This window comes from Gossypium arboreum, chromosome 8, assembly GCF_025698485.1.
Source record: "Gossypium arboreum isolate Shixiya-1 chromosome 8, ASM2569848v2, whole genome shotgun sequence".
NCBI classification, from domain to species: domain Eukaryota; kingdom Viridiplantae; phylum Streptophyta; class Magnoliopsida; order Malvales; family Malvaceae; genus Gossypium; species Gossypium arboreum.
This window is the reverse complement of record NC_069077.1, coordinates 63,150,162-63,177,096: the sequence shown is the minus strand read 5'-3', so window position 1 is coordinate 63,177,096 and position 26,935 is coordinate 63,150,162. Positions and strand designations below refer to the sequence as shown.

Below are 26,935 nucleotides of genomic sequence, written 5' to 3'. Positions count from 1 at the left end.
ATTATAATGAAAAACACTTGAGTAAGAGAATAGAAATAAAACTCATAAGTGTATGAAGGAAAAATATGGAAGTATTTGGCACAAAGGTTGTTTGATTAATGATTTTTGCTTGAATATGTTTTCTTGTTATTGTAGGATCTTTAGAAGCTAGTATTTATACCCCTGAATTGAATTCCAACTGTTGTGGTTGTTGGAGATATGAATAGAGCAGTTGGGGATGTAAAAACCATATCATTTAATTTATCTACAACAGTGATTACCAATACCACATAAAAAGGTATCAATATTTTTTTGCAATAAATGCTAAAGTCACTGACTATTGGACCCAAAATATCGATACTAGACAAATTTTATCGATAATATATAAAAGGTATTGATACTTGTAATGCCACAAAAAATTGAGTTTTTGATTTGTTAAATGTTGTTAGGTAATTTGTTTTAGTTTAGTGGTTAAGTGTTGTGGGTAGTGTGTGAGAGGTTCTGGGTTTGATTCCTTCTCTTTTGAGTTTTTGTTATTTTTGTTCCTATCTCTATCTTTGAGCATTTGTTTTAAATTTTATTTTTGCTCCACTTGTGACAGAATGAGTTTGTTGGTTTAGTGGTTAGATGTCAGCTTATACTTTAGGTTTTGTATTCAAATCCTTGTGGGCGCAAATGAAAATATTTTTGCTTTTCCCCAGTTGTGCCACTCACATGGTAGAGTTTGAATTGAATTTGAATTCTGAGGGAATTTGATTGGTTATTAGTAAATCTAGTTAGTGGGATAATATTGTGTTTTTTTAAATAATTAGTTTTTTTTTCCCAAAAATTCTCCCTTTCCCTTTCACGTTTCTATTATATACCTTTTCCCTAAAATTTCCCCAAAATTTCCTCACACATTTTTTATTTTCTCACACCTTTCTTTCATTTAGTTTTTTTTTTTCAATTCTGGTGATTGGTTTTCTTCTATTGTTACTCCTTTGGGTTTTTTTTTTTTTGCGATTTCTTTCGAATATATATCTCTTCTTCCATTCTTTGGTTCATCTGTGCCATCTTTTTGGGTTGCTATGCAATTTTGATTGAGGTTCTTCGCTTGGTATGGTGTATATCTCTGTAACTAAGTTTTGTTTAACTTTGGATATGATGTTGTTTTGTTTCGTGGGCAAGGTTTGGAGGAGTGTGTGTGTGTGTGTGTGTGTTTTTGTGAGATTCGGTCTAATTGTTGGTGTTGGTGTACTTTTAGGGGAAATTCACGAGTCTCATGACGATCTTTCGGTGAATTAAGGAAGTTTTAGGGGCTGCTGTTATTTGGGTTAGTTTTTTTGTGTTGAGAGGTTGGTTTATGAAATTAGAAGTGACTGATCAATTGTTCATAGTCAAGTTAGTGATTTGGTTTTGTTTTCTTGAGGCTAACTAGTCGTGTTAAATCTTGATTTTAGGTTCAGTAATTATGAACGATAAGAAGCTGAAAAGGGGACTATCGACACCACACAGTCATGTGCGCCACATGGCCGTGTGAACTATACGGGTGTGTGGGCTCATTTATTAAATATTTACCCTAGGTCCGTATTTGACGAGAAATCCAAAATTAGCCCTTCTGTGGAGTCCGTATGGTATAAATAAGAATGTAAATCATGATGTTTGATACTCTATTTCTATTAAATGTGACTAATGAACACATGATATGTATGTTATATGTATTAGCATGACGTGTTTTATGACAAAGTGATTTAAAATCTTATGTGTATAGCATGCATGTCCTACACGTATAAGTTTTGCATATGCATCGAAATGGGATTATGATTATGGGGGAATTGTTGGCAGTTTAATAATATGCCTTATTTGGTGGTTAATGCCACATGTCTGTTCTGGTGGCTTTGCCCACCTATCTGATTCTGGTAGCTAGACTGTAATTTTTCTGAAAAGTGGCATACGATCACTTAGTGGCGTGTAGGGTTGGGTAGGTATTTATTATACTAATTGGTGTGTAAAGACGGTCAGAGATGGTGTGTGGCGGATGGGGATAGGATCTGATTTTGTAGCTATTTATACATCAATAAATGAAATGTATCTAATTTTGTATTTAAGCGTATATCTGTATATTATTTGTTAATTCATATGTGTCTGAATTATTGATTGAAATAAGTTACACATAGCCTGTAAGCTCGCTTTTTGTTTGTTTGCTCTCAAGTAATCCACAAACTTAGGATGGATCAGTGTGACGGAGCTCAGATATAGAAAAATTGCAATTCTTTTGATTATGTCAGTTTTAATATGATTTTTCGTTGGACTATTTATTGTACTTTTTTGGACTGTTATATGTTTTGAGTTTTATTTTCAGTTGAACTGTTATTAACGTCTTTCGTATATTAATTTGAACTGCAACATGTCAAATTTCAAAATCCTGATTGTGTTTTCCAAATCTCGATTTAGCTCAAAATTTTCGCTGCAAAATAAAGTGATTGTATAAATATTCTTCCACAAATTTTAATAAATTAGTAAGAGAAAGTGCTTTCCGAAATAACTAGAAATTTTATCAAAAGCTTTTAGTGTTAATTTTATGGATTCAAATAGGGTGCAACCAAACGAGGTGTAGTAATTTCTCCAAATTTGACCATAATGTCTAGGCTGGGTTTGGGTTTTACATTTGGTGGTATTAGAGCCTAGGTTCAAAACTTAGGCTATGATTTTTTTTGGGTTCAAATTCTTATGAAATGTTTTGAACAAATTGTATTTCTGGCTAATTATGAAAAATGAGTTTATGAGAATTTCGAGTCTCCGATGCCGATCCTATAATTACTTTTCCTTTAACTATACTTTGTAGTTTAGAAAGACACTATAGTGTTAGAAATACTTTGCTTTAGCTAAAGACTATAACAACTCTATAAAAGTTATGATAAAATCTTAGACATGAGATTTTTGATAAGAAACTTCAATTGATTCATAAAATTTTGAAATTATAGATAAGATAAGCATAACTAATATGCACAGAAACCATGGATGAGGTACCATGGACATGATGAGTGCTGAAGAGGGGATCAAGTTGAGCCATCTGTGATAGGCAGTATGCCCAATTTAGATACGAGCGAGACCGTTGGGACGCCTACTTTTGAGACTGAGTCTTGGGCTCAAACTATTGGGGATGACGCATTGTCCCAAACTATGTTGAAAGTGATGGAGAGGGTCGCTAGAGTGTATACTGGATCAGGTCATCGTGGGTCGATAATGGAATGACTCCGGTCTAATGGGGTCGAATTATTTAGAGGCATTGTTGGGGTTGCCTTGACTATGGCCGAATATTGGTTAGAGGCCACTGAGAGGATCATGAATAACTTGGATTGCACTCGCGAGCAAAAACTAAAAGGTATAGTACCGTTGCTTCGTGATAAAGCCTACTAATGGTGCACAATATTAAGTAAGGCACCCAACCAGAACGAGTGACTTGGACGTTCTTTCATGGCACCTTCCAGAATAAGTATGTGGACGTGAGATATATTGAGGCTCATAAACTTTAGTTTATTTGGCTGACTCAGGGGGATAGATCTGTGGCCAATTGGGAGGCTGAATTCTTAAGATTGAACAGGTATGCTCAAAGCATGATTGAGAATGATTATGAGAAGAGTGTTCATTTTTATAATGGATTGAGATATGACATTAAGGTTCTGGTAGCTCTACAGAGGGAGCAAGTATTCAAAAGTTTAGTGAAGAAGGAGAAAATAACGAAGGAGATTAAATGTGTGGAGCATGAAAAGAGGGATAAGGGGTAGGTCCATAATAAGTACAGTAGGTATTTGGGTCTTTCTAGTTCTGCTCAATGGCTTAAGAAACAGGCCAATTTTGGTGGGCCTCTACAGGTTGAGGCATAGGTTGTTAATGATGGGGTTCAACTTTGTGGAGACTATGGTGGGCACTATTCGGACGAGTGTTAGAAGATGTTGGGAGCTTGTTTGTGGTGGGGGTTTGTAGAGCATCGTATTAAGGACTGTCCACTTCGAGTTTATCAGGGGAAAGCTTCAGCTCTTGGTTTGGTTCCGCCTCAAAGGGCAGTTAGCAAGCACCTCAAGGCTATGGTCAATCTAGGGATGGTAATGGCATGGGTAGAGGGGAGACAGCACCGGATAGAGGTGCTAATTAGGCCATGGCAAGGCAGCCTACTTTGGCATATGCGGCTAGGCACCATGAGGATAGAAATGTGATCCATATGATAACTGACACATTATTTATCCATTCTCTTTCTTATTTTGCATTGAAAGATATCTGTTCAACCCATTCACACGTAGCTAGTATTGTTTCTGTTAATTTGGGAATCCTTGTTAAGAGTATTTCTGGTGATATTTCTGTGATTAGTTTCTTGGGTCATTTAGTGTGAGTTAATAAAATTTATAGGAAGTGTTTGCTAGAGATACAAGGTGTTGTGTTTCCAACTAAACTGCAGGAGTTACCATTCGGGGAGTTGATCTGATACTAGGTATGGTCTAGCTCGTGGAGCATCAAGCCAGTTCGGATTATGCTTATAAGAGAGTAACTCTGAGATTTAAGGATGATGTGAAAATTATTATGGTTGGTGAGCATATAAATTACCTCTCTAATGTAATCTACGTTCTGGTAACTGAAAAGTTAGTCTGAAAAGGTGTAAGGTGTTTCTGGCATATGTACACAACATGAGTTCTGTGGAATCTTCAACTAAGGGTATTCAGACAGTTAAAGAATTTTCAAATGTCTTTCACGAAGAATTATTGAGGTTACCATCGGATAGAGAGGTTGAGTTTAATATTGAGGTTTTAATTGGATCCGCTTTGGTGCCCATTTCTCCCTACCGCATGGCATCGAAGGTGTGACAGCCCAAAATTGACCCTAGTCGGGAAGTGGTTTCGGGACCGCTAAACTGAGTCATCGAAATGTTTGAACGTAATATTTATTGTTTAGAATATGTAATTATGAATGTGTGAAAATTTCAAGCTTCGATTTAGTCGATTGCATGTGAATTCAGTTAGTAGGACTTGTGTGACACTTTTGAAATGTGATAGGCTAATCTATAAGGACCTAATAGTGCATGTAATCAAAAGGGAGGACTTGCATGTCAAATTTTCCCCCCCTAATTGCTAGTGGCCGGCCATGACAAAGAGTGATGGGCAAAACATGTCATAAAACATGTTGTGACAATGGTGTATGTTAGGAAAAAATAAAATAAGGAGTATGGGTAATAAAGAAATGGGAAAAAAAAAAGAATGGTGTGAGTGTTCCCCCCCCATTGCCGTGAGTTGAAGAAAAGAGAAAAAAAAATTTGTTCATCCTTTTTCATTTCTTTTGGCCGAAAATTCTAAGGAGGAAGGAAGGAGTTCTTGCTCATGTTTGGTTTGGAAGAGGATTAGGAAGAGGTTTGGCCATACTTGTATCTAGATTAAGGTATGTTTGAGGTTGTGCCATGAGATTCATGCATGTTTTTAGTTGCTAGCTTGAGTTCTAATTAGCCCATGGTTCAAATATTTGCTATGTTATGGGGATGATATTCGGCCAAGGTGGATTTTGTGTTAATGCCATTGCATGCTAAATATGAAGCTTGATAATGATACATGTGATGGTGGATTGATGACTCTTGGATTTTCTTTTTAGCATTTTTGAGTGAGACATTAAGTTCTTTGTTTAACCATGACCAAAATTGAAATGGTATGGTGTTGTGATGTATTCGGCCATGGTATATCCATAAGTATGATTTATGCTTATTGCATGGTAGGTAAGATTTGTGTTTTGGATTTATGTTCATGTTTAGTTATAATCAACTTTGAGATTCGGCTCTTGCACATATATATATATATATGTTTGCACATGACGTATTGGTATGACATATACAATATCTCAAGGTATATACTTACATATGATGGTGTTTCGGTTATGGAGTACATGATGGATGCGTATTGAGTTATAATATGTAATGCATTAGTTAGTAAAAGGTATGCCATTTGTGTGTGGTTTTGAGTATATAATTGGCCTCAACATAGACATGCATAATCGGCCACATGAATGAGTACATAGGTTGATGTGTTGTTCGGCCATAGGTAAGCATGTTGAAGGCTTTATCTTGACATAGAAAATTCGGCTAAGGAGAGTACTAACTAATGTGTTGAGTTTGATTCATGATTCTGTACATATGTGACTTTAATGTCTAATGAATATATGTGGGCTAAGTACCTTGAGTTCCTCTTTTCGATGCTCAAATGATTAAATCAATTTATTTGTTAAATTAAGCTCAAGAGCAAAGGGGAACTAAATCCGATAAAGGGAAGGAAAAAGTGGTCGAATAGCCATCGGAATCGTTCGACAACATCCGAGGTAAGTTTTCGAGTAATGGAACTTAAATTATGATTCGGTTAGATTATGTCTTAAGTAAATCAAAATCATGCTCTTGTATGTGGCTATTGAGCCGGAATTGTAAATATGATAAGTGTCTTATGTTGAGCTTTGGTAATGAAAATGAAATATGGATGTGTCATGATTTATTGATATATGTGTGCATGGTTCTTCGAATGATGTCCGGGCTAAGTCCCGAAGGCTTTGTGCTAAGTGACTAAATCCGGACTAAGATCCGAAGGCATTTGTGCGAGTTACTAAATCCGGACTAAGATCCGAAGGCTTTGTGCTAAGTGACTAAATTCAGACTAAGATTCGAAGGCATTTGTGCGAGTTACTAAATCTGGACTAAGATCCGAAGGCATTTGTGCGAGTTACTAAATCCGGGTTAAGTCCCGAAGGCCTTTGTGCGAGCTACTATAACCGGGCTATGTCCCGAAGGTATTTGAACGAGTAGCTATATCCGGTTAAACTCTGAAGGTACGTGATTCGGGAATGAATGAACTTGCTGTAAAAATTTCAGTTAATACGCTCGTGAAATCCCAACAATGAGGTATGTTTCGTATGTGCTTTGAATTAGTTGAGCCCTTACAAATAAGTATTATTCGGTTGATAAACGAGCCACTAGGCCTTTAGCTAAGTTGATCTTTGTGTATGAATATAAGGGTTGGTAATGTGAAGTAAGTATGATATTGAGAATTTGTGCATATGAAATTATCTGTTTAGCTACATAAATGCTATACTTTGGTTGTGTCTAAATTCATGACTCAAACTTACTAAGCATTAAATGCTTACTCCGTTTCTTTGATTCTCTGTTTTATAGATTTTGGCTCGTCAGCTATCGGACTCGGGATTTTTGGAAGTCGAAGTCTCCCACACTATCAAAGCCCCCTTTTGGTACAATTTTGGTTGAACTTTGAAATGGCATGTATAGGACTACCCTTTTTGTTGTTGGTCATGTACCCATGGATTTTGTGTAAATTTGGATAGCCATGCGAAAATGGCTTATATACGTTTTTAGCATAGTACTATAATCGTTTTGTATGTTGATCACTAAGAGGTATGGAAATGTTTGGAAATGATTAGCCATTGGAATGGTTAATCATGATTATACTTTGTGCTATGTATGCAAAAAGGGCTAATTGAATCATGGAAACTATGAAATAGGTAAAGTCTACCTTAAAGGCAGATGCTGACAGCAGCAGTAATGTGGATGTGAAAAATCACTAAAAATATTAGGAATGCAATTAAATAGTGAATAAATTATGTAAATTAACCTTGATGAATTTACTTTCATATGGAAGAAACGAAATGGTCATATGAGTTGTATGTTAAGAGATATTTAGGTTTTCGTGAAACAGGGCCAGAACGGTTTCTAGATTCCCTGTTCCGACTTTGGAAATTCATTATAAATTAACCAAAGATAATTAGGAGTCATGCCATATATTTATAGATTCCTCTTTGAGTCTAATTTCTATAGAAACAAACGGCATCAGTATTGAAGCCCTGCACAGGGAGATATCCAAGTCGTAATGCGCAAAGGTCACTGTAGTCGATCCCTGTAACATGGGAGACTTTAACTAATAAACTGTACTAATTGGCCCGACCAAAAATTCTAGAAAACAATTTGTAGATGCATATATGAGTCTAGTTTTAGGGAAAAATTACGAAACTGGTTTTCGAGTTTTGGAACTCAAGATATGATTTTTAAAGTGACAGTGACGCAGTTAGCCAACTGCCTGGAAATTTTTAAAATGGACTGTGAAAATGAATGGTTTAAGCCGTTAACCCCTCGTGTCCGACTCCGGCAGCGGTCTCGGGTACGGGGTGTTACAATTAAATTGGTATCAGAGCTACGGTTTAGCCGATTCTAGGACTACCGTAATGCGTTTGGGTCTAGCTATACATGCCATTTTATGTGATTATTTGATAGTGTGGTGATTTCTGACATTTGCAAATGTGTTTATTTATAGTAATGGATCCCGATCCCGACCGAGCGGTAGTGGATGATCTTGAGAGTGTAGCGCCTGCTCCCGCACAAGGGACAGCGCCGGCGGACTCTCAACCTAATGCTAGTAATCCAAATGATGAAGCTAGACAAGCTTTCTATAGCGTGATGAATGATTGGTTCAACCAATACATTCGAACTAATCTACTGTTCCACAACCTCCATTCCCAACAAACACAACCCTCGCACCTACAATGCCTCCGATGGCCCGACCAAATAAGGTCAAATAAGCCCCAGTTGATAGAATCCGAAAACACGGGCTCTTGAATTGAAGGCTACGGATAGTGATGATGAGAGCAAGCTGAATTTTGGTTGGACAACACTATTGGTACTCGATGAACTATCTTGCACACCGATGAGTGCCTAAAGTGTACTATCTCCTTGCTACGTGATTACGCCTACTATTGGTGGAATCGTTGACTTTGTTGTGCCTAGAGAGCAAGTAACTTGGGAGTTCTTCCAAACCGAGTTTGAAAGAAGTACATCGATCGAGATTCATTGACCAAAAGCGGAAGGAATTTCTTGAACTCAAACAAGGTTCCATGTCGGTTACCGACTATGAGCGAAAATTTGTGTGATGACCTTAAAACGACCCTAGTCGAAATGTGGTTTCGGGACCACAAAACCAAGGCATAAAAATAATTTAATATTTATTTTATTGCCTATAATGTGTGTTAACTCATGTGTGATATTTTTATGCTTTGATTTAGAATTATAGATGTGAATTTCACTAGAAAGGACCTAGTAATAAACTTTGAAAGTATGAGGGAAATGTGTGATGACTAATTAAAGGATGCATGCAAAACAATGGACTTGCATGTCAAATTTCCCCCATAGCTAGTGGCCGGCCATGACAAGGATTTATGGGCAAAAATCATGTCATGAAACATGTTTAGTAAATGGGTTATGATGGAAAGAATAAAATAAGGGTATGGAATAAACAATTAATGTTAGTAGATGAGAAACAAAAAAAAAGTGTCCATCTTCCTCCATAGCTTGGCGAATGTCCTAAAGGAAGAAAGAAAAATTTTGTTCATCTCTTTTCACTCTCTTGTTGGCGAAAATACTAAGGTTAAGGAAGGAGTTTTGCTTCATACTTGGTTTGGAAGAGGATTAGGAAGAGGTTGGCTAAACTTGCATCAAGATTAAGGTATGTTTGAGGTTCATGCATGTTTTTAGTTGCTAGCTTAATGTTCTTGTTAGCCCATGGTTCAAATCCTTGTTATGTCATGGGAATGAAATTCGGCCAAAGTGAATGTGGTGTTAATGCCATTGCATGTTAAATGACAAGCTTGAAAGTGATACATGTGATGGAGGATTGAAGATTCTTAGATTTTCTTTTAGCATTTTTTTGAATGAGATACTAAGTTCTTTGTTTCACCATGACCAAATTGAAATGGTGTGGTGTTGTGGTATTCGGCCATGATATATCCATAAGTATAATTCATGCATGTTGCATGGTAAGTAAGATTTAAGCTTTGGAAATGTGTATATATTTGGATATAAGCCATTTGAGAATTCGGCCCTTGCACCTACATGAATATATGTTTGCACATGATGGATTGGTATGACATATATACTAATTCAAAGTGTATATTTGCTTGTGATGATGTGTTGATTATGAAGTAAATAAGAGATGTGCAATGAATTACGATATGTAATGTGTTAGTAGTAAAATGTATGCTGTTTTTTTTGTGTGGTATTAAGTGTATATTCGGCCACATGAGGGTAATTAGTGTGCATGCATTCGGTTTGAGGCAAGCATATTGATGCCTATTCTTGGCTTAGAAAATTGACTAAGAGGAATATTAACTAATGTGTTGAGTTCGATTTATGATTTCGTACATATGCAACTTTGATGCCTAATGTATATAAGGGCCAAGTACTTTGAACTTCACGTTGATGTTTGAATGTATTGAATTGCTTGTTGTGATGTAAAATGTGCATGACCATTGTGTATTTGAGCTAAAGGATGGCCATATGACCATTTACACTCCTTGTCATATTCGGCCATAAGCTATCATGATGAGATTTTAATAAGTTAAATTTGTGTGAATTAGCTCAAGAGCAAAGGGGAGCTAAATCCGATAAAGGGAAGGAAAAAGTAGTTGAATAGCCGTCGAAATCGCTCGACAACATCCAAGGTAAGTCTTGAGTGATGACCCTACTTGAATTATATCAAAATTATGCTCCTTGTTTGTGTGGCCATTGAGCCGAAATAGTAAAGGTTGATAAATATTTTGTGTTAGAGCTTTAGTAACGAAAATGAACTATGGGCGTGTCTTGAATATTGATATATGTGTAAGTGAACATTGAAAATATATCCGGGCTAAGACCGAAGGCATTCGTGCGAGTTGATATATCCGGGCTAAGACCGAAGGCATTCGTATGCGAGTTGATATATCCGGGCTAAGACCGAAGGCATTCGTGCGAGTTGATATATCCGGCTAAGACCGAAGGCCTTTGTGCAAGTCACCAAATCGGGTTATGACCGAAGGCAATCGTCTTGAGTCGCTATATCGGTTAAATCCGAAAGTATGTGATTCGAAGTGAGCAATCTTGCTGTGAAAATTTCAGCTTATACACTTGTGAAAATTCCAGCAATGAGGTATGTTTGTATGTACTTGTACTAATTGAATTCTTACAAGTAAGTATCGCTAAGTTGATAAACGAGCTACCGGCCTTGGGCTAAGTTGTTCTTTTGTGTATGAACATAAGGGTCGGTGATGTGAAATAAGTATGAGTATGGGAATGTGAATTAGTAAAGTGGTTTAATTAGCCATGTGAATAAAATACCTTAGTCAAAGCTGATTTCATTGCTTGAGACTTACTAAGCATTAAAATGCTTACCCGTTGCTTTGGCTCTCTGTTTTATAGGTTTATTTCGTTAGCTATCGGATTCGGGATCAAAGAAGTCGAAGTCATCCACACTATCGAAGCCCCATTTTGGTACAAATTTTGGTTGAACTTTGAAATGGCATGTATAGGACCATCCTTTGTTGAAGGTCATGTACCTTCCGGTTTGTGTAAACTTGGATAGCCATGCGAAAATGGCTTATATCGTTTTAGCATAGAACTATAATCGTTTGTATGTTGACCCTTATGAGGTATGGAATTATTTTGAAACGATTAGCCATTGGAATGGTTAATCATGATCACGCTTTGTGCTATGTATGTAAAAGGGCCAATTGAATCATGGAAAGTATGAAATAGGTAAAGCCTACTAAAGGCAGATGCTGACAGCAGCAGTGACGTGGATGTGAAAATCACTAAAAATAGTAGGAATGGTATTAAATAGCAAATAAATTATGTAAGTGTACCTTGATGAATCTACTTTCATATGGAAGAAACGAAATGGTCATATGAGTTATAAGTTAACAGATTTTAAAGTTCTTGTGAAATAGGGCCAGAACGGTTTCTGGATCCCTGTTCCAACTTTGGAAAATCATTGTAAATTAACCAAAGATAATTAGGAGTCATTCCATATATGTGTAGATTCCTCTCTGAGTCTAGTTTCTATAGAAACAAACGGCATTAGTATTGAAGCCCTGTACAGGAGATATCAATTCGTAACGCACAAAGGTCAGTGTAGTCGATCCCTACAACAGGCGAGACTTTAACTAATAAACTGTACTAATTGGCTCGACCAAAATTCTAGAAAAAATATGTAGATGGACATATGAGTCTAGTTTCAGGAAAAATTTACGGAACTGATTTTCGAGTTGTAAAACTCAAGTTATGAATTTTGGAGCGACTAGTACTCAGATTGGCAGCTTGTCTGAAAATTGTCAATAAGTGGGTTGAAGTCTGTTAACACCTCGCGTTCGACTCCGGCGACGGTCTCGGGTTCGGGGTGTTACAATTTGTGAGGCTTAGCCGGCACGGGAATGCATTTCCTCAGAAGCCGTAATGTGTAAACGTTTCGAGGATGGACTAAATGATGATATAAAGCTGTATGTTGGCATCTTGGAAATCCGAGAATTTGTAGTACTTGTTGAGCGAGCTTGCAAGGCCGAGGAGCTCAGTATGGAGAAAAGAAAAGCTGAGGTGGGAGCAAAGGAGTTTCGTAAGAGATCATCGGGAAAGCCCTTTCAACAGTCATCGAAGAAATTTAGAGATGATCTAGGCTGATCTAGAGACACTTCGGGCTTTTCTAGACGAGATCGTGATCGACCCCCTGTGAGCACACGAGTCACTTCGATCGCTAGTGTTGGAAATGATCGTCGAGACAGAGCGGAGTGCCGATATTGTGGTAAATGGCATTCGGGAGTTGTAGATTCCATGACCGCTCTGTTACAAGTGCGGATCAGTTGACCACTTCATTAAAGATTGCCCGAGGTTGTCTGAACAGAATGTAAATCAGAGTGGGAAACCGGGTACTACCACTGCTCGAGGTAGACCATCTAGAAATGCTCGAGGTACTACCAATGCTAGTGGTGGTCAGAGAGGATCTAGAGATGCTACGACCAGATCCGAGGCTCGTGCTCCTGCTAGGGCTTATGCCATACGCGCACGCGAGGATGCTTCCTCGCCAGATGTTATTACCGGTACTTTCACTCTCTTTGATACTAATGTGATTGCTTTGATTGACCCTGGTTCTACTCATTCTTATATATGCGAAACCTTAGCATCCAGTAAGACTCTACCTATTGAGTCTACTGAGTTCGTAATTTGGGTGTCAAGTCCCTTAGGTCATTACGTGCTTGTCGACAAAGTGTGTAAGAAATGTCCCCTAGTAATTCGAGGTTCCTGTTTTCCGGCGGACTTGATGCTTTTGCCGTTTGATGAATTTGATGTTATTTTTGGTTTGGATTGGTTGACCGTGCATGATGCGGTTGTGAATTGCAAAAGCAAGACTATGGATTTGAGGTGCGCAAATAACGAGATGATCCGAGTTGAGTCTACGGACTTAAAGGGTTGCCGGTGTAATATCATCAATGTTGGCCCGAAATATGTAAGAAAGGGTGCGAAGCATACCTTGCGTATGTACTTGATGATAAGGAGTTAGAAATAAAACCGAATGTGCGGTGGTTTGTGAATACCGGATGTTTTTCTGAAGAATTACTGGGTTTGCCACTGTTCGGGAGATAGAGTTTGGTATTGAGCTTGTACCAGGACTACGCCGATTTCGATAGCTCCGTGTCGTATGGCACCAATCGAGTTAAAAGAGTTGAAAGCTCGGTTGCAAGAATTGACGGATAGAGGTTTCGCTCGACCAAGTTTCTCACCTTAGGGTGCACCAGTATTGTTTGTGAAAAGAAGGAGGAGAACCATGAGGTTGTGCATTGACTATCGTCAGTTGAATAAAGTGACGATAAAGAATAAATATCCGTTACAGCGTATTGATGATTTGTTTGATCAACTAAAGGAGCCTCGGTGTTTTCAAAGATAGATTTGAGATCGGGTTATTATCGATTCTTGGATTCGAGATTGGATGTACCCAAAGCGCTTTGAGAATGAGGTACGGTCACTACGAGTTCTTAGTGATGCCGTTCGGGCTCACTAATGCCCTGCGGTATTTATGGATTTGATGAATTGGATCTTGAACGATGATTTGGACGGTTCGTAGTTGTGTTCATTGATGACATCTTGGTCTATTCAAGAGATGAGACCGAACATGTTGAACACCGAGATTAGTGTTGCAAATTTTACGGGATAGCAGTTATATGCTAAGTTCATGAAGTGTGAGTTACGGTTAGAGAGGTTAGCTTCTTGAGTCATGTGGTATCTGCATCGGGTATTCGAGTTGACCGAGCAAAATTTCAACCATACTTAACTGGAAGCCTCAGAAATATTACTGAGGTTTGGAGCTTTTTGGGACTTGCCAGTTACTACCGACGATTTGTAAAAGGTTTCTCGATGATAGCCACACCCATGACGAAGCTACTTCAAAAAGATGTGAAGTTCGAATGGACGGAAAAATGTCGAAAAGTTTTGATCAACTGAAAACTTATTTGTGGAAGCTCAATTTTAGTGCAGACCGAATCGGGCAAAGAGTTTGTCATCTATAGTGGCGCCTCCTACTTGGGTTAGGTTGCGTATTGATGCAAGAAGGTCGAGTTGTGGCCTATGCGTCGAGACAATTAAAGCCACATGAGAAAAATTATCCGACCCATGATCTCGAATTAGCTGCCATCGTATTCGCCTTGAAAATATGGCGACATTACTTATTTGGTGAGAAGTGCAATGTATTTTCGGATCACAAAAGTCTCAAATATTTGATGACTCAAAGAGACTTGAATCTGCGACAAAGACGTTGGCTCGAGTTGTTAAAAGATTATGAGCTTGTCATTGATTATCACCGGGAAAGGCTAATGTGGTTGCGGACGCCTTAAGCGAAAATCACTTTGTTTGTTTTTCTGACGATGAATGTACACTTGTCTATTCTACCCGACAATGTGTTAGTAGCCGAATTAAAGGCCAAACCATTATTGATTCATCAAATTCATGAAGCTCAGAAAGTCGACGATGAGTTGGTTGCAAGACGGGCTGAATGTGTTCCGAATGTGGAATCGGAGTTTCAAATTGATGATGACGATTGTTTGAGGTACGTAAATCGTTGTGTGTTCCAAGAAATTGAGAACTCATTTCGATGATTACGAACGAAGCTCATTGTAGCCGAATGTCAATTCACCCGGAGTACGAAAATGTACAACGATCCGAGGCGTCGGTTTTGGTGGCATGGTATGAAACAAGACGATTCGATTTTGTTTGAAGTGTTTAATATGTCGCAAGTAAAGGCGGAACATCAAGTGCCTCTGGGTTTACTTTAGCCGATCATGATACCGAATGGAAATGGGAGCGAGTCACGATGGATTTTGTATCCGGGTTGCGGTGTTGGCAAGTAAGAAAGATGCGATTTGGGTCGTTGTTGATAGACCGACTAAGTCGGCTCACTTTATCCCCGTCGTCTGAATTTTTCATTGGATAAACTAGCTGAATTGTATGTTTCTCAGTTGTGAGATTACACGGGTACCTATTTCTATTGTGTCGGATAGAGATCCGAGATTCACCTCACAATTTTGGAAGAAATTGCAAGAAGCTTTGGGCACCAAGTTGCATTTAGCACCGCTTTTCACCCCAAACCGATGGTCAATCCGGCGGATAATTCGAGATACTTGAGGATATGTTGAGATGTTGCATCCTCGAGTTCGCGGTTCGTGGGAGCGGTATTTACCTTTGATTGAATTCGCTTACAACAATAGTTTTCAATCAAGTATTAAGATGGCACCTTACGAGGCCTTGTACGGGCGTAAATGCCGTACACCATTGTTTTGGACCGAGCTCGGTGAAAGTAAAATTTTTGGAGTTGATTTGATTAAAGATGCTGAACGGAAAGTAAAAGTAATCCGTGAAAGTCTGAAGGCAGCCACAGATCGCCAGAAGTCGTACGCGGATCTGAAACGAAAAGACATTGAGTATCAGGTGGGAGACAAAGTGTTTCTTAAAGTTTCACCTTGGAAAAAGATACTCAGATTTGGGCGTAAGGGCAAATTGAGTCCGAGGTTCATCGGGCCATATGAAATATCCGAACGAGTTGGTCCAGTTGCGTATCGATTGATTTTGCCCCCTAAACTTGAAAAGATTCACGACGTCTTTCATGTTTCGATGCTTCGACGTTATAGATCTGATCCATCGCACATAATTAGTCCATCAGAGGTCGAAATTCAAGCCGATATGAGTTATGAAGAAGAACCGATTCGTATCCTAGCTCGTGAAGTGAAGGAGTTGCGAAATAAAAGGGTTCCGTTAGTAAAAGTGTTATGGCTCAAACACGGGATGGAAGAAGCTACTTGGGAACCCGAGAAATCTATAAAAGAGCGATACCCAAACCTATTTACGGGTAAGATTTTCGGTGACGAAAATTTCTTAAGTGGGGGAGAGTTGTGACAGCCCAAAATTGACCCTAGTCGGGAAGTGGTTTCGGGACTGCTAAACTGAGTCACCGAAATGTTTGAACGTAATATTTATTGTCTAGAATATGTAATTATGAATGTATGAAAATTTCAAGCTTCGATTTAGTCGATTGCATGTGAATTCAGTTAGTTGGACTTGTATGACACTTTTGAAATGTGATAGGCTAATCTATAAGGATCTAATAGTGCATGTAATCAAAAGGGAGGACTTGCATGTCAAATTTTCCCCCCTAATTGCTAGTGGCCGGCCATGACAAAGAGTGATGGGCAAAGCATGTCATAAAACATGTTGTGACAATGGTGTATGTTAGGAAAAAATAAAATAAGGAGTATGGGTAATAAAGAAATGGGAAAAAAAAAAGAATGGTGTGAGTGTTTCCTCCCCCCCTTGCCGTGAGTTGAAGAAAAGAGAAAAAAAATTTGTTCATCCTTTTTCATTTCTTTTGGCCAAAAATTCTAAGGAAGAAGGAAGGAGTTCTTGCTCATGTTTGGTTTGAAAGAGGATTAGAAAGAGGTTTGGCCATACTTGTATCTAGATTAAGGTATGTTTGAGGTTGTGCCATGAGATTCATGCATGTTTTTAGTTGCTAGCTTGAGTTCTAATTAGCCCATGGTTCAAATCTTTGCTATGTCATGGGGATGATATTCGGCCAAGGTGGATTTTGTGTTAATGCCATTGCATGCTAAATATGAAGCTTGATAATGATACATGTGATGGTGGATTGATGACTCTTGGATTTTCTTTTTAGCATTTTTGAGTGAGACATTAAGTTCTTTGTTTAACCATGACCAAAATTGAAATGGTATGGTGTTGTGATGTATTCGGCCATGGTATATCCATAAGTATGATTTATGCTTATTGCATGGTAGGTAAGATTTGTGTTTTGGATTTATGTTCATGTTTAGTTATAATCAACTTTGAGATTCGGCTCTTGCACATATATATATATATGTTTGCACATGACGTATTGGTATGACGTATACAATATCTCAAGGTATATACTTACATATGATGGTGTTTCAGTTATGGAGTACATGATGGATGCATATTGAGTTATAATATGTAATGCATTAGTTAGTAAAAGGTATGCCATTTGTGTGTGGTATTGAGTATATAATTGGCCTCAACATAGACATGCATAATCGGCCACATGAATGAGTACATAGGTTGATGTGTTGTTCGGCCATAGGTAAGCATGTTGAAGGCTTTATCTTGACTTAGAAAATTCGGCTAAGAAGAGTACTAACTAATGTGTTGAGTTTGATTCATGATTCCGTACATATGTGACTTTAATGTCTAATGAATATATGTGGGCTAAGTACCTTGTGTTCCTCTTTTCGATGCTCAAATGATTAAATCAATTTATTTGTTAAATTAAGCTCAAGAGCAAAGGGGAACTAAATCCGATAAAGGGAAGGAAAAAGTGGTCGAATAGCCATCGGAATCGTTCGACAACATCCGAGGTAAGTTTTCGAGTAATGGAACTTAAATTATGATTCGGTTAGATTATGTCTTAAGTAAATCAAAATCATGCTCTTGTATGTGGCTATTGAGCCGGAATTGTAAATATGATAAGTGTCTTGTGTTGAGCTTTGGTAATGAAAATGAAATATGGATGTGCCATGATTTATTGATATATGTGTGCATGGTTCTTCGAATGATGTCAAGTCCCGAAGGCTTTGTGCTAAGTGACTAAATCCGGACTAAGATCCGAAGGCATTTGTGCGAGTTGCTAAATCCGGACTAAGATCCGAAGGCTTTGTGCTAAGTGACTAAATTCAGACTAAGATTCGAAGGCATTTGTGCGAGTTACTAAATCCGGACTAAGATCCGAAGGCATTTGTGCGAGTTACTAAATCCGAGTTAAGTCCCGAAGGCCTTTGTGCGAGCTACTATAACCGGGCTATGTACCGAAGGTATTTGAGCAGTAGCTATATCCGGTTAAACTCGAAGGTGCGTGATTCGGGAATGAATGAACTTGCTGTAAAAATTTCAGTTAATACGCTCGTGAAATCCCAACAATGAGGTATGTTTCAGTATGTGCTTTGAATTAGTTGAGCCCTTACAAATAAGTATTCGCTCGGTTGATAAACGAGCTACCGCCTTTAGCTAAGTTGATCTTTGTGTATGAATATAAGGGTTGGTAATGTGAAGTAAGTATGATATTGAGAATTTGTGCATATGAAATTATCTGTTTAGCTACATAAATGCTATACTTTGGTTGTGTCTAAATTCATGACTCAAACTTACTAAGCATTAAATGCTTACTCCGTTTCTTTGATTCTCTGTTTTATAGATTTTGGCTCGTCAGCTATCGGACTCGGGATTTTTGGAAGTCGAAGTCTCCCACACTATCAAAGCCCCCTTTTGGTACAATTTTGGTTGAACTTTGAAATGGCATGTATAGGACTACCCTTTTTGTTGTTGGTCATGTACCCATGGATTTTGTGTAAATTTGGATAGCCATGCGAAAATGGCTTATATACGTTTTTAGCATAGTACTATAATCGTTTTGTATGTTGATCACTAAGAGGTATGGAAATGTTTGGAAACAATTAGCCATTGGAATGGTTAATCATGATTATACTTTGTGCTATGTATGCAAAAAGGGCTAATTGAATCATGAAAACTATGAAATAGGTAAAGTCTACCTTAAAGGCAGATGCTGACAGCAGCAGCGATGTGGATGTGAAAAATCACTAAAAATAGTAGAAATGGAATTAAATAGTGAATAAATTATTTAAATGAACCTTGATGAATCTACTTTCATATGGAAGAAACGAAACGGTCATATGAGTTGTATGTTAAGAGATATTTAGGTTTTCGTGAAACAGGGCCAGAACGGTTTCTGGATTCCCTGTTCCAACTTTGGAAATTCATTATAAATTAACCAGAGATAATTAGGAGTCATGCCATATATGTATAGATTCCTCTTTGAGTCTAGTTTCTATAGAAACAAACGGGATCAGTATTGAAGCCCTGTACAGGGATATATCCAAGTCGTAATGCGCGAAGGTCAGTGTAGTCGATCCCTGTAACATGGGAGACTTTAACTAATAAACTGTACTAATTGGCCCGACCAAAAATTCTAGAAAACAATTTGTAGATGCATATATGAGTCTGGTTTTAGGGAAAAATTACGAAACTGGTTTTCGAGTTTTGGAACTCAAGATATGATTTTTAAAGTGACAGTGACGCAGTTAGCCAACTGCCTGGAAATTTTTAAAATGGACTGTGAAAATGAATGGTTTAAGCCGTTAACCCCTCGTGTCCGACTCCGGCAGCGGTCTAGTGTTCGGGGTGTTACAGAAGGAGCTTATGGAATTGAAAGTAAAACTTCAGGAACTTCCTAGTGTGTCTTTGTAGGGAGCATCGATTCTTTTTGTTAAAAATAAACATGGTAATATGAGGATATGTGTGGATTACTATTAGTTGAATAAATTGATAGTAAATAAAAAGTACCTACTTCCAAGGATTGATGATTTGTTCGATCAGTTTCATGGGCATCTGTATTTTTTAAGATTGATTTTCGTTCTGGGTATCATTAGTCAAAGGTCAGAGAAGCTAATGTGCACAAGACAGCCTTTAAGACTCGTTATGGACACTATGAGTTCCTTGTCATGCCATTCGATTGGACTAATGCTCTGGCTACATTCATAGATCTCATGTATCGGGTCTTCTATCGTATTTGGATCAGATCATCATGATTTTTATTGACGATATTCTAGTATACTTTAAGACTAAAGTTGATCACGATGAGCATCTTAGAGTGGTTATGAAAATACTCTAAGAGAAAAATCTCTACGTTAAATTGAGCAAGTGTGAGTTTTGGTTAAGTGAGGTCACTTTTCTAAGACATATGGTTGGAAACACAAGAATATATAGACTTTTTCAGCACCTTTTGAGCACTAATTCATGCAGTTTCTAAGTAATTTTTGTCGAATTTTATACTTTAATTATAAAATAATTAAATATCACTCCATTTATGAAACATATTGAATTTTAATTATTTTTATAATAAATTTGCACAATTTGATTTATTTTCGACAGTTTTACACAGAGGGTGAAAAATTAGCTTGGTAGTTGATAACTCTTGAAAAGAGTTATATTTTATGCCTTTAGACCTATCTAATTACTTGTACTTAGGTACATTTACTTGCATTTTAGGATATTTCATTCGTATTTTTATCATTTCATTAGGACCTTGGATTGTGTTTAAATATTAGGTACTTTTAATTACTTGTGGTAGGATTGTCTTTGGTGATTTGGCAGGTGCAGGTTGAGGAACTAGAAATAAAGGAGTCCAGTTTCACCCTAACTATACTTGTACTAGAAAAATATACCTAAAAAAAGAGGAGAATATAATCTTGGGATATTGGTTTTTATCCTAAAAAATGAATTTAAAAAGAGGAGAAGATAATCTTAGGTTGTTGAAAAAAAAATTAAAAAGAGGAGAAGATAAACATGGGTTGTTGGATTTACCCAAGGGAAAATGCTATAAAAAGCCAAAGGAGGAAACCCTAAACAACAAACAAAAAGGGTGGAGATCCATAAGCGAAACTAGAGGTTAGCGGTTGAGTAGAGACAGAAATAGGAAGACAAAAGCAGTCCCTTTCAACCATCGCATGTCACTGTGCTGCTGGATTATGATTTGGACACTCGAAAGCTATCTTTCCATTGTTCTTCTATTATTTCTTAACTATTTCTCTGTGAAATGATTCGATAAAAATAATGGTATTTTGGTTTTGAATTTTATTTTCCAACCCGTGAGCTAAATCTTATAGGGTGGGATTACATGATGAAACCTTTATTTTCTTCAATGGTTGAAGCATAAATCTAAATTAATTTACTATTTCATTCAATTATTTTTATTTCTAAATTTTATGCATGCAATTCTTAGACATAGATGACTGTGCAACATGCTTATAAACTAATTTAATTATGAAAGGTTTGATTAGTTGTACCGAAATTGAATGATATGAGTAAGTACTCGACAAATAGTTGTAGCAGACTCTAGACATAGAGCAACGTTCATATAGAAGGAAACAATGTAGGGTACCATATTAAAGGCCTATAGGACCGAGTAAGGTAGCTTGAGGTTTTTTTATCTCGAAAGAAGCAAACCACTTTAAAACTCTTCTGAACTATAGATTGATTATGATTTTGCTGAGACATTTCTGACATTAAGGGTAGATTCTTAGTAATTCCAACCCATATCAACATTGTATATCCCTTAACCCTTGCCGTAGTAACTTTGCCAGCACATCTTTAATTGTTTATTTGTTCAGTTACATATTATTCATATAATCATTTTCGTAATTGCCATTACATTTCTTCTCTCATTTTGCCATAGCATTTCCAAGTATTTATTAATTTCACATATTGCATACATCATTATTCCTTTTAATTGCCACTGCATACTTACCATAATTTTACCATAGCATTAATCACATTTTATTATAATAACTTGATTAGTTTTGTTCCTCAATTTGATCTTTGTGGGAATGATACTCACTCATCAATTTATTACTTGATTCGACGTGCATACTTGCACAATTCACATATCATTTCACATGCGATAAGTTTTTGGCACCGTTACCAGGGATCGACATTTTGTTGAAATTTGGTTTTGTTATTTTACTTAGTTCCATTAGTTTTATTTAACTTAGTTGTATTTAATTTCTATAGGTTTGCCATCAGTGCATGAAAAGAGACATTCCTGTTAACAAAGAATATCCTTCTGACCTAGGGATCAAAAGAACTTTACGAAGAAGGTGGAAATAACTGTGAAAAATGGCTAGGAACGGGAATGATCCTAGCCTCAATGATATTCCGAATGGTCAATATGCTAATCCTCCAGTTCGTAGGGTGATGGCTAGGAACGGGAATGATCCTAGCCTCAATGATATTCCGAATGGTCAATATGCTAATCCTCCAGTTCGTAGGGTGATAGATGATCGAGATAGACCAATCCAAGAGCATGTTGTGGCAATTTTGGATGATCTGATCCAAGGATAGTTAGACAAAAATACAAGCTCAACAGTTTGATCTGAAACCGATAATGTTTCAGATCTTACAAAAAGTAGGACAATTTAGTGGATTACTCACTGAAGATCCAAAACTGCATTTACAATATTTTCTAGAGGTTTGTGACTCATTTAGACAACATGATGTTCTTGAAGATGCCCTATGGCTTAAATTGTTTCCATATTCTTTGAGAGATTGTGTGAGAGCATGGCTGAATACTTTACCGTCGGGAACAATGGCATCATGGAATAATCTTTGCCAGACATTTTTTCTATGGTATAATCCTTTAAATATGAATGTCAAGCTTAGAAATGACATCACATCTTTTCAAAAATTAAATGATGAAACACTATATGAAGCTTGAGAGCGATTTAAAGGCTTAATTTAGAAGTGTCTGATGCATGGATTTCAACACTAGACTCATATGGAAATATTCTGTAATGGTTTGAATACGCCTACGAGGATGGTAGTTGATGCTTTTGCCAATGGTTCATTTTTGGATAAATCTTATAACCAAGCATATAAGATTTTGGAAAAGATTGCCAATAATAACTATCAGTACCCTACCACAAGAGTAGGGGCACACAAGAGAGTTATTGGTAACATGGGCTCGATATAATTAATTCATTGATGGCCAAGTATCTTCTTTAACTAATATGATCAAAACAATGAAGAAGCTCATTACAACTCAGGAGATCAACTCAGCATAATTGTCATGTGTTTATTGTGGAGAAAGTCATATGTTTAATGAATGCCAATCAAACCCAGCACCTGTATACTACATGGGCAATGTTAACTGAAATAATAATTCCTATTCTAACACTTACAATCCGGTGTGGAAGTAGCATCTGAATTTTAGTTGGAATAATCAAGGTGCGGGGAGTTCACATAATGTTGCAAGACAAAATATCCACAATGCACCGCCTGGTTATAATCATCCTATGCCGAGGAAAAATGCCCAACAAGGTTAGGTATCATCTTCTAGTTCTATCGAATCATTGTTGAAGAAGTATACAACCAAAAATGATGTTGTGATTTCGAGTCAGGCTACGTCTCACCGAGCTCTTGAAAATCAAGTGGGGAAAATAGAAAACGCTCTAAATTCAAGGCCACAAGGAGCATTGCCAAGTGATACTAAAAATTTGAGAACTCAAGGGAAGAAGCAAAGTAAGGCCATCTGTAACATCGCGATTTAGGGTCTAGTTAGAACAGTGGTTTCAAGACCATAAATCTAAATGAATTAAATTTATTTTTATTATAATTTTATGGTTTAGGATTTCACAAAACGATTTCGTGAAAATTTCGTTTGAAAATTTTGACGTTTGGGTACTCAATTTAGTCTAAAGGAGTAAATTGTAAAAAGTGCAAAAGTTGAGTTCAACATGCTAGAGGTGTCCAATTGTTAATGCAATTTTAAATTGGAGGTCCTTATATGGAAATTAGACCATTGGTTAATTTGGTGGACAAAAATGGACATGGTTAGACATGTTTGCAAAGTTTTTCATTAAGGGCATTTTGGTCATTCAGTTATTAAAATGAATTAAAAACAAAATTAAAAGCCAATTTTTGTCCATCTTCAACCCCTTGGCCAAAAATTGCATGAAGAAACTATGAATAGGGTTTTCAAGCTTCCCAGCTCGATTGTAAGTCCGTTCTAGCCCCATTTTTAATGATTTTTACGTTTTTGAAATCACCGTAACAAGATCTATCTATTTCTACCATTTATTTGAGCTAGGGTTGATGTTTAAAAATTTACCCATGTGCTATATGTGTGTATTTTGATGTTTAAGGGAGGAATATGAATGTTTTGTTGTGTGTTAAACGGCTTTTACTAAGTAGTTTTCAGTGAAAACGCTAAAAAGGACTAATTTGTAAAAGTTATAAAATTTGTCATAAAAGTGTGATTTAGTGGAAATTTTGGGCTGCTATAGTTATGAAAATGATTCGTCTAGGCTTAAAGTGCAAAGAAATTGAATAAAAATCATTTTACGAGCCTAGGGAAAAAGTGTAAATATGAAAAAGTTTAGGGGCAAAAACATAATTTTGTTATAGTATGATTTTTGGATCACATTGAGTAATGTGACTAATAAATAGAGTAAATGTGATATTATAAATCAAAGAAAATGAGGTTTGGACCTAGAACGGGGGAAAAATAAAAAATTGACGGTTAGGTCCCTTTTGCCATTTTGGTGTTGAGGTAAGTTCATGCGTAAATAATGCAACCTTATGTTATGTATTTAATATTTTGATATTGCATGAATTTTATACATTTTTTTATGAAATGGATTAATGACAATTTTGACGAGGTTTCGAGAAATGAGAAATCTCGATTTAACCTTAAGGGTAGAATACAAATGTCATGATATTAAAGCTACTGAGATTCCGTATAAGACCATATCTGGGATATGGCATCGGTGTGTGATTTCGTATAAGACCATGTTAGGGACATGGCGTTGATATGATATTTCATGTAAGACCATATCCAGGATATGGCATTGATATGGTACTAAGAGTATGAAATCCCCGAGCATACTTAGTATTCTGATGTGTTCAAAGGGTAAATTAAAGATGAGTATGAGAATGAATTTAATACGAGTAAACAAGCATGTACGTAAGCTTATAATTTTAAATTCATGATTATTGTGGAAATAATTGTTTATTACCCATAGTGATTGATGGTGCACATACTCGTGATGTTGGATATATGATGAATATGAATGATGATTATGTGTTAGGTTGATTGGCCAAATTGAGATGTGACCTAATATGTTTATATGCTTGAATAGTATTTCAACGGGTATGCTAAGAATGAGAAAGTATGTGACTATATTACGAGTGGTACAGGTATGTACATGGAACACATGTGAAGTGAATTTGATATATAATGAATTCTTGGTGAGAATGTACATGAACAAGTTATGCTTGTGAAACATTGATAACCTTGCGACAAATGGTCTACATTTATGATGAATGGATACATGATAAGATTTGATAATGATCATGTGATAGGCTTAGGAGCCTAATTGATTGTGATATATTACGGTTCATTTATTAAAATTGTGTTTCATTGGATATGAGGAAAAGAAAGACAGGCATAATTGTCGAATAAAGACATTATGAGAATATAGTAAGATACGACCTTAGACAAGTGAAATGTGATTGAAATATATGTTGAAATTATGATTACTCACAAATAATGTTCATGAAGAGGATGGAAACAACTTGTTAGTTAATTTGATATGTTATAATAGGAAAATTATAGTGGCTAGGCTAATGCCAAGGCATGTAAATGGTGTTTATAAATTAAAGGAGTAACACTATGAATAAATAAGTAGAAATCTTAAAATCTAATGCTAATTGAAATTATAGTACTCTTATGGATGGTTAAAGTAAATGAATGTTAATAGTTGTTATTATTTGCATATGAACTTACTAAGCTATATTATATAGCTTACCCCCTCCTTTCCCATGTCTTATAGGTTAAATTAGCTAGCTCCGGTTGGAGACTGCCGGAGATGTCATCACACTATCAAGATATCATCATGGGTAAAAAAGAGTACAAACCTCTTAAGTTTATGACATGTATAGGGACTTAGTCAATTGTGAATGTGTCATTACGATTTAGCCAAAGGTATTGGCTTGTAATGGTTAAGGGTTTGATGTAATGTAAAGCCATGTAAATTGGCTTATATTGATATTTGATTTATTTGGTACAAGGCCATGAGATGTGGCTCATATTGATTATTGGGTTGTAATCCTATTTATTTAAGTATACATGTGCCTATGCAATGGTGATGTGTTGTGGTTATGAATGCTTGATAATTTAATTTGGATTTGTTTAGTATGATGATAAACATGGCTTAAATGAGAATTGGTAAGTTGGGCTTGACAAAGTATGAAGTCTTTTGCATGTATAAGTAAAGATGAAATTATCACGGTCATGTATTGTTTGTGTATGTTTAAGTGCTCACTTATGCCATGCTAAATGCCTTTGAAGTCATGTATGCGTATGTGAAAATAAGGGTAGCAACTAGCTTGGAAAATAGCATTAAAGTTGTCCACACGGGTAGGCGTATGGGCGTGTGTCTAGACCGTTTGTGACACACGGTCTGCCTTCATGGGCGTGTGATCCGGCTGTGTGTCCCCTGTACCCCAATTTGGTAAAACAAAATGCTTAGTAGTAAACACACGGGCAGAGACACAGTCGTATGTCTCAGCTGTGTGGAGGTCACAGCCTAAGCACACGGGCCTGTGACTTGGCCATGTGACATCAATTTAGTTGATGATGTCATAACAGAGAGTTATACGAGCTGAGGACACGAGCGTGTACCAAGCCACACAGGCGTGAGAGACCACCCGGCCTATCCACACGGGCGTATGACTCTCCAAAATAGGAAAATTTTTTAAGTATTGTATAAGTTCCGAGAGTTCTTGGTTCAGTCTGAACCATACCCAAAGTATGTTTTGGTCCTCGAAGGCTGTAACACCCCTAACCCGTATCCGTCATTGGAATAGGTTAAGAGGCATTACCGGACTCGTAACTTAAACCAAAACAACCAAATATCAAATACCATCTCAATTTAATAAAATACCATTCATTCATGTTCATTACGAACTTAAACCGAGCATACAATGTCTAAACCATGCATGTAGGAC

At 36.9% G+C, this 26,935-nt stretch overlaps 1 non-coding gene across 1 annotated transcript; it reads right to left on the bottom strand.

Annotated features, from left to right (window-relative positions):
* Nucleotides 1-22,580: 22,580 nt before the first annotated feature.
* On the bottom strand, nucleotides 22,581-22,687 carry LOC128280008 (small nucleolar RNA R71). The gene has a single exon (XR_008270190.1). It is a non-coding gene; the product is annotated as a small nucleolar RNA R71 (small nucleolar RNA).
* Nucleotides 22,688-26,935: the final 4,248 nt, after the last annotated feature.